The sequence below is a fragment of the Salvia miltiorrhiza genome, chromosome 5, assembly GCF_028751815.1.
Source record: "Salvia miltiorrhiza cultivar Shanhuang (shh) chromosome 5, IMPLAD_Smil_shh, whole genome shotgun sequence".
Lineage (NCBI taxonomy): Eukaryota > Viridiplantae > Streptophyta > Magnoliopsida > Lamiales > Lamiaceae > Salvia > Salvia miltiorrhiza.
The window spans coordinates 33450224-33458676 of record NC_080391.1 but is presented as its reverse complement, the minus strand read 5'-3'; the positions used below and the strand labels follow the sequence as shown (position 1 = coordinate 33458676).

The window sequence follows — 8453 nt, the reverse complement described above, 5'->3', positions numbered from 1 at the left end:
ATTTAATTAGTATTGATTTGCATAAGAATTTGATGATGTAAGCGTTGGACCTCAACAAAATTTGTATTGGGCCTTAGTATTTTACATAACATTGAGTAATGAAAAGGAAGCCCTGTCATATAACGAAGCCCAGCTCTTTCTATGATTAAATTTAGATAATTTTAGTCATTTATATAAAATAAGAAAAAAAGAGTTTTACGGTAATTTTTCTCATTAAATTTTTCCTCTCTTTTTAATCATTTTATCTCTTTCTTCCTTTCTTTTTTCTTTCTATTTTGACTATTTTCTAAAAATCATCAACTTTTTCATGAAAAGAAATACTCAATCCGTCCTAAGTTAATAGGTCATGTTTCCTTATTTGAATGTCCCAATTCAATAGACCATTTCTTAAAATAAAAAGTCAATACACAACAAATATATCCACGTAACTCATTATTTACACTAAATGTCATTGTCCTTCACATATAATTATATTTTTCTTATTTATCGCTCCTACTTTTTGAACACATATATCCTCAACAAAAGTTACTTTCTTTCTCCTCATAACTTCGAGTAGAACTAGAACTTCCCTGCAATTTAACCCATGTGCCCAAATGACAAACCCTACGTACTAACCCTTGTACAACCCCTTTGAGCCTGATAGTTTTAATTGGAAAATCACTTAAAATTTGCCCAGAGTAATGAGCCTATCCAGTCAAATGAATTAGGGCAAAGCAGAAGTCAAAGAGAAAGGGAAGTTGTAGGAATAAAATGGGGAGCGGGGTCATGCACTCAAAGTCACTGATTTCATTGTGCCCCTTTTGTAAAAAGAAAGAAAAAATAAGGATTGAGAAATGAAAAAAAAAAAACATAAGTCCAAATGTTGTTTTGTGCTTAGGCCTGTAAGAATTTAGCAAAGTCTGATGTAGAAAGGGATGGGTAACTATTCCCAGAACATAATTCATTTGACCTTAGCCTAGAGCCATAATTTTTTTCTCACCCATGCTTTAAGCCACATTACAACCCTATAAAAATCGAAGGATGAGAACCTAAGACCAATTTTTTTGAGAGGCCGAGGCAATAGAAGGCAGGCAAGCCTATGGTGAACGCTTTGTTCAGAGGATACGAGAGTAAACACTTAGCCTAAATGGACAGGGAGAAGAGTGTTTGGTGAGGACCCTCTTTATTTCTCAGCATATTATCCTGATTCACTTGAGGGCACAATCATTCTATATTATGTTTCCATGCATGTACGATTATCTGCCTAGAGGGCTTATTGTGTTGATTGCTTTGGCCTGTTTGAGTATTTCTTATCTTTGTCTTTTTGTTTCTCATTTTGGGCAAGACATACTTACACGCTTGAGGACAATGCGTGCTTAAAGTGTATAAGTGTGACGAGCCCATTTTTTGCATGTGCTCTTTTAAGTCTGTTTTTAGGTCCAGATCAAGTCTTTTTGTGTGTTTGTGTATATGTTTGTGTCTGGGAGGACACATATTGGGGCACATATGTGTGCAGTGACGTACAAGGCAGAACATGCTCCATTCCGCAAGAGAGACAAGTACCCGAGTTCATACAGAGGCAAGCTTTGACCATATCAAGTACCGTGCGAGATAGGGTCGTGTTCGGGCATGGCACCCAGAAGACAGAGACGTGTCCAGAGGACGAGGGAGCAAAGGCAAAGGAATGGAGGCCAAGAGAGAAGATTGCTACGGGCGTTTATGGAAGGAGATCCACTTACCTTCCATGAACATTCTTGCCAACCCAGGGGAGATCTGCAAATTCTAGAACACGCCGCAAAAGGAAAGAACCACCTACGCAACCCTAGCCCAGCAGGCGCCTAGTCCTGGGCCAGAGCCTTAGCCCAATGCCTTCTTTATAAATATGGATGCACTTCCAACCAGAAGAGTTCAGATTTTTGGACGTGAAGGAGGCAGAGTGCACTGATCCAAAGCTACCCCCTACGCGGCCGTTTTCCTTATTTTGTTCCTTAGTCTAATTTTCAGTATTAAGCGTTTGAGGAAGCAAACAAGGTCGAAAGGTATTTTACTTTTGTGCTTTATGTTTTTATTTGCTTTGCCCGAAGTTGGAGCTGGCAAAGATTACTTTTAAGATTTGCCCAGATATCTTCAATTGAAGCATGTTTTATTTCTATTTCTACTTTGCCTTATTATTATTATTTTTTGTTATGGGTAGCTAAGTTTATATACCTGGTATGGGCTAAGTCAACGTTGGATATGGGGTAATCATAATTCATGAGGTCAAAACGTACTTAATAATTGCGCGAACATGTTCTCGAAGCATTAGGCCAGATTCCAATACAACTTGGGAAACCAGGTGCTTTATGTGGCCGGTGACGTTCTGGGCAATGCCAAGTTACAAACAGTACATGGGTCAAAGTTTGGAGAAATCTTGCTCTACATAGTGCGGTGAATGCAGGAGGTGGTAGTATGCCTTTGGGCATGCCTATGGCTATTTGGGCCCACTAAGACATAATGCGTTCTGGGCATACCCGCATAACTATAGCTTGATGCGGAAAATCTACCAGGGCAGAGGGATGAAGGAAGTGCACCTCCACCCAATATGAAAGGCGTGGATGAGGGTTGGATGAACTTGTGCACGTGACACCATGACAATGGAGGCATAACTCACTGATCAAACGGTCCATAATCAAAGACATGAAGGCACAATGGAAATCCTTGTACCGATGATCGAATAAATTACCCAACACCTAACTTAGACTATGCCTAGACCAGGTTCTCATTTATTATTGATATATTTCTCTTGTTTTATTTCAGCTTTTCCATATTACCCAATATTTACATTTGGTACGAGAGTGACACCTTTGCCCAAAGAGGAAAACCTTTTATAATTGTGACATCGAGTACCGAGATACACCAATTCCCTGTGGGTTCGACCGTATATTTGCCATTAGCTAATCTCGATTGTAGGGCATAGGACAATTGCAAATTTTGTTTTCCTGAAGTCTTAACGACAGGCTTTGGCATGTTCCTACTTTTGAAGTTGAGCATGATTGATGAGTTATAATTGTGGCCACTAATATATTTGTGATCAAATAATTGAGCTGCGAGATTGGAGCTTAGACTATTACTACTTTCCAATCTCAATTTTTGTTCTTGAGTGATATATTTGAGCTTGCATGTATATCATTAGAAATTGTCTTGATTTCTCCCTCGAAGTCACGTTAGTGTGGTTAATAACGATATGATTTAAGGTTATCTTTGCTTGCCTATATTTCCCGTTACTGTCCTAATACTTTATATGATCCTAATTCGCCCTTTTGAGCCTTGTTATCCATTTATTTGATGTAGCCATGGATGAGAACTTGGAGATTATTAATGTGGGGAATTGGGGTTGTGTAGATGTGTTAATTAGTGGATTATGAAACTTGATTATAATTGAAACATCCTAGTACCTTACAAGTTGTTAGAAAGAAAGAAAAAAAAAGGTGATTGTTGGAAAAAAAAAGAAGAGAAAGAACTCAGTAGATAAAAATGGTACATACGATGTATTTAGAAAGGTAAAATTCTTATGAAATTGTTGATTGGTTGAGAACAAGAGTTTGTGAAGAATATGGTGTCAGAAGGCTGAATGATGGTTGACGAGCCCAAATTTTGTACTCTTTTTCTTTGTTGTGTCTAGGTCCAGATCGAATCGTTTGTGTGTTTTTATTTAAATTTATATATGGGAGGATACTTGTTTGGACAGGGCCTCGTGGAGTCATAATGGGCAAGATGGAACGAATCGATGATATCTGGGAAGGCACCTCAATGATCAAGTCTAACGAAGCATACAGGTTAGATGCAATCCAAAGATCGAAAGTCACATATGTTTACCTGCTGGGCATAATGTTGATCAAGTAGGTAGTACCACCCAAAAAAAGAGTTCTATCGAGTCATAGGCATTCTAGAGAAGTTTCCGGGAGAGAGTGTTGTAGCCATGGCTATCTGCCGCTGACTAGAAGGTTGGCCTGACTTACACTCGGAAACCAGCATCCACCTCGAGAGGTATCGAAAGCACGAGAAGGGGCAAGATTGAGGCAGGATGGGTGAACAGGGAAGGATCCATCATGAACATGCGTCCTAGGTACGACGCTGACGTGGCAGATCTGGTGCAAGAAGATAAGGCGCGTGGATATTCCTTTTCCCATGCGCGGAGTGGATATGCTTGAAGCTTCAGGATATCTATAAGTACCTGTTCCCATTTTATTTTTTGGGGGGTTGGTTAATGCAAGTGCGAACTAGAGGAGTAGGGCGAGTACCAAAAACAATCTTTTATGCTTTTTGTTGGCAGCATAACATCCTGCTTTATTTTCCTGTAATAGTAAGTTCACTTTATTTTATTTTCATGTCTTATTTATCTTTTATATTCGCAATTTACTTTATGTCTAGCTAAGTTTATCGATCTGGGCAAGGCATAGATGATGTGGATATGAACTTATAAACTCTTGAGGTCTAATTGTGTGCTTAAGTAATTGCATGATTGTGTTCCCAAAGTGCTGTGCATTATAACCAAGTGTCTAAATCGACTTGATTAGTTAACAGACCATTAATTAATTGAGTAGAATTAGATCACCAATAAATCAAGATTATAGGGTGTTTACGATCACTGTGTGTCTTGAGAGTATTTGCAGGCACGGGAGATTGAAGTAGACTACGGTCTACCTAAGTTCAATATTGGGTCTATCTAGGGCTAATTGCTTCTCGGTTTGATTGCATGCTCTGATTGTCACAGCCCGCAATCCCTAAGGATGGTTTAACCGGGGTTATGACTCGGGAAGGGGATTAAGAAGCGGGGAAAGAAAGGGGCATTTACTTAACAATCAAACATTTTACGAAAAGAGACATTTATTATGTAACACTAGGATCATAACTGATCACTTGGGCAAATACAAGACGTTTGTTCGGGAAGGCCCGTCGAAGTGGATTACCCAACAAAGAGTATCATACTTAAAATAAAACATTAGCATAATCAGAGTATCTTGCAGCGGAAATACGCGTGAGTTATACATATGAAGATGTATACTCAAGGTTACATTACTGTTCTATGTCTCAAAGGTACATCCGCTCAACTCCACTCCATTCCATCACTCGCTCAACCTGCACATTAGGGAAAACAACATGCAGGGCTGAGTAATAATACTCAGTGAACATATGCCGGAAACATAACATTTTATATCATTTATTGTACTGCCAACAGTAACACACAGGGTTTTACTTGAAGGACCTGTGCTTACTAAACATTTTCTTTCATTTCATAAAGTTGGATGGCCATCCCATTTTCGGTCTATATGATCCATATCTGTTCCTTTTACACGCCGGGAAGGAGGCCTCCTTCCACGGACGCCAAGACCGGTCGCAAGCGACACACAGTCTCCATGAGTGTACACGTTAACCCTTACTAGCAAACCTTCGTCTAGCGTAGGGTCCGAATTCGATTTCCTTTATAGTTGGCGAACCAACACAGATAGGATACATACATAAAACATAAACATTTTTGGCAGACAATCATTCATAAACATTTCCTTTCTTTCATAAGAACCATTCATCATTTAATCATTTCCATAAACATTTCATTTCATAAGAACCATTCACCATTTGAAATAATACAGTCATATCATGTCATTCATTTCATTTCGTATAAGAGGCCTGTATGCAGGGGATCTCTATATACGTGTTTTAAGAAAGCCCACCTTATTCGTTCCCACAACGGGCGTAGAGTTACTTCCCTCTTTAGCTATCACTTCCCGTCTGGACCTTTATTGACGAAGAATCGATAAGTTCGAGGAGAAGTCGTGAAAGAAAGGAAGATAGGTCTCTAAACTAAACTATCTCCTTTAATGATTTTAGGGTTCTAACATCCATATTAATCTTATCTCGTCAAAACCTTAAACTCAAAACATTATCACATAACTATCATTTAGGTTCGAAACTATTTATTCGAACATCAACATGCGCATTAATCATAACTCGTTCTATTTATGTCATCAAGTCAAATATTCCGTCATTTAAAAACAAATCCTATAATATCACATAGATAAATTATATCATCATAGATCATGCTTTCTTATATTTAAAATCATTTAATCATTTTCAAATAATCCATATTAATAAGTCATTTGAAAAGAATTAATTTAAATGAGAGTTTAACTCAAAATATTTTATTTTATAATCCATTTATAAATACTTGAAATAAAGAACTCCATTTAAATAATTAATTTAAAGGTCAATATATAATTAAATTAATCAAGCTCAATTTAAATTAATAATTAAGAGCTCAAATAATTTAAATAGATATAAGCCCAAATTAATTAGATAAATTAAGTCTATCATGTTTTTCTTTGAATAAGGCCCAAACAATTAAATTAAAGAAGCCCAAATATTTAAATTTAAGCCCATCAATTAATTAAATAAGGGCCCAAATACTTAATAAAATCGGCCCAAATCTCGGCCCAACATCAATTAATAAAATGGCCCAAGTCTCGGCCCAACAACAATTAAATTTCAGCCCAAACATATTGAAGCCCAAGCCCACTTCTCACACTAACCCTAAATAAACACACACTTAAACACATTTTCAGCACACACACATGCGCCTCTCATCTCTCTCTCGGACCTCTCCCGACTCTCTCTGCTCTCTCTCTGATCGGTCGAGTGCGGCGCCGCCTCCGGCGCGCCGCCTCGCCGGACGTCTCGCCTCTCCCTCTCACCCCCTCGGTCTCCTCTTCTCACTGACTCACACACACACGCACGCAGACACGGTGAAAGCCGCGCCGCCGCGTCGTCCTCCCCTTCGCCGGTGGACAGACGGCCAGGAGCCGCCACCGTCGCCGGAGAGCCCAGGTAAAACCCTAACTTCTTTCATTTTCCCCTTCTTTCCTTTTTAGATTAAAACTGAAAACTCCTCTCTCTCTCTTTTGATTTGGCTGAATCGGAGCAACGGCGACGTCACGGCTGTCACGTTACCGCCGCCGCCGCCGCCGACGAGCCACCATGGCTCCGCCGCTGACCGCCGTCTGAAAACAGGTAACTCTAATTTCCTTTCTCTCCTTTTCTTTTTCCTTTTTTTTAATTAAAAACTGAAATCCTTCCTCTCTTTCTCTCTTGGCAGAACGGAACCACCGCGGCTCCGCCACCGTCTCGCCATCGCCAGAGACGGCGAGCCACCGAGGCTGCCCTCCCCCTGACCTCGACTCACACATACAAAAACAGGGACTCAAGCCTCACATTCAGTTCATAAAAAGGCATAGAATTATTCTCATACTGTAATTACTCAATTGTAAAGTGTACTCAAGCATATATTCATGTAAATATGAATTTCTTTTCTTCCAATATAAGCTCTCTCTAATTTCAGTTCATATATAGCATATCTTGTAAACACATAAAGAAATATCCAGTAATTGTATGTGGCTTTGGTGGTTCTCTGTTGGTGTTTCTCTGAAAATTGACAACGAAAGGGTGATGATACCTTGAATAGGTGGATTTTTGTCTCTGCATAATTATGTGTATAGCATAAGTTAGAAATCTGTAGTGAAGAAAATTGAAAGAGGGAGAATTTCCTTTCATTATTACCGTAAATCTTGCTGTTGAAAATGGGCTGCAGTAGTTGAAAATGGTGGTGTGAGAATGGTGAAAGTGGCTGTGGTTTTAAAGAAAAAATTGGGTGGTTTGGATGGATGAGGATCGTGTAATTTTCAGCTGACAAGTATGAACACAGAATTCTTTTTCAGCTAGCTTTGTATGACTGAAGAATTTCTTCAGCATGCGTAGTAAATTCTTCAGCATGCTTAGGATTTATTCAAATTTAATCATTAAAATATCTAAGAGATTAATATATTAATTATATGGTTCCAAACTCATTTAAATACATTGACACATACAAGACTAATTTTTATTGAAGCATAAAATCCACTTGGGCTTGCCTCTAACATAAATTAAATAACTCATGGGCTCAAGTAAACAATAGATAAAAGATTCATATTTAACACTTCAGTGTTAAATCCTCCACAATAAATTAATGGACTCAATATATTTTGAGTGCATCATCTATTGAAAATAAAAATAAATCATCACATATATAAATCATCAAATTCATATAAGTTCGTATTTTATTAATGGATGCTGAACCCTAATTACCATAATCAATCCTTAAATTAGTAATTAAAAGTCTATAATCCTTAATAAAAAGTCGGGGCATTACACTGATGTTTCCTATTGCATGGTTAGGTCGAGATTGTTTAATGGTACAAGGTGTCCCTTACCTTGAATACACTTAAGGATAGATTTTCTTAGACAATGGAAGTGCACGTGACAAGTGAGAATGGGGGCACAGGCCATTGGCAAGTTATAACCGGTAGATACAACATTGTAATGAACATCTTGACCAATGGGCGATTGTAAGAGATGTTGGATTTGTATACTGAAAGCAAGAACATTTTATGATTGTATACTGGTGA

The 8453-nt window shown here is 38.4% G+C and overlaps 1 long non-coding RNA gene across 1 annotated transcript; it reads right to left on the bottom strand.

The window, feature by feature from the left end:
• Nucleotides 1-4967: 4967 nt before the first annotated feature.
• Nucleotides 4968-7616, bottom strand: LOC130986935 (uncharacterized). The gene is made up of 3 exons (XR_009089498.1): nucleotides 7466-7616; nucleotides 5691-5754; nucleotides 4968-5097 (listed from the first exon to the last, which is right to left on the bottom strand). It is a non-coding gene; the product is annotated as an uncharacterized LOC130986935 (long non-coding RNA).
• Between the last annotated feature and the right edge of the window lie 837 nt (nucleotides 7617-8453).